Here is a 619-nt window from a genome sequence, read left to right as displayed (position 1 = left end):
AGTGAGTTACCTCTTAGGAAACAATAAAAACTATATTTTTACAAAATGTCATTTTTGGGACCTTTTGTTTTTGATTTTTTTTAAATCCAATTTTTGAGCTAGAATGCTCATCTTCGAACTCGATCTGTCTTTTTATGACACAAAACGACCCTTAAAATCCCAGGTCGCTCGCGCACTTTGTTTTCGAGTTTTCGTGCGGACAGATACACAGACAGACAGACACACAGACAGACAGACAGACAAAGTTTTTTCGGACCAGACGGAGTAATAGGCTTCGCTAATCGCTCAGCCAATCAGCCAATAATATTTGTTCCACTTAATATGTGTCTTTGCAACCTCAGTGTGCATGCCAAAAACTTACTTTTCCCACTGCGGGCCGAATTTTTCGACGGTTTGGATCAGTGCGTTGAATATTTCGATCCCTCTCGTCTGACCGTACAGTGGAACGAGATCCAGCAACTCCTCGGTTTCAGTGAGATCCTCTTCCATGCCACGGACGAATATAGATAGCTGCGCCACGTGTTGTATCTTGGGGTGATAGTTATTGGTCGTACTGGTTAAAGCCCTTAGGCCGGTGGAGCGACTAGCTTGATGTGTCTGACGGCGAGGAGTGAGGAAG

Source organism: Frankliniella occidentalis, unplaced genomic scaffold (assembly GCF_000697945.3).
Source record: "Frankliniella occidentalis isolate FOCC.00 unplaced genomic scaffold, Focc_3.1 Scaffold108, whole genome shotgun sequence".
NCBI classification, from domain to species: domain Eukaryota; kingdom Metazoa; phylum Arthropoda; class Insecta; order Thysanoptera; family Thripidae; genus Frankliniella; species Frankliniella occidentalis.
This window is presented reverse-complemented; position numbering follows the sequence as displayed.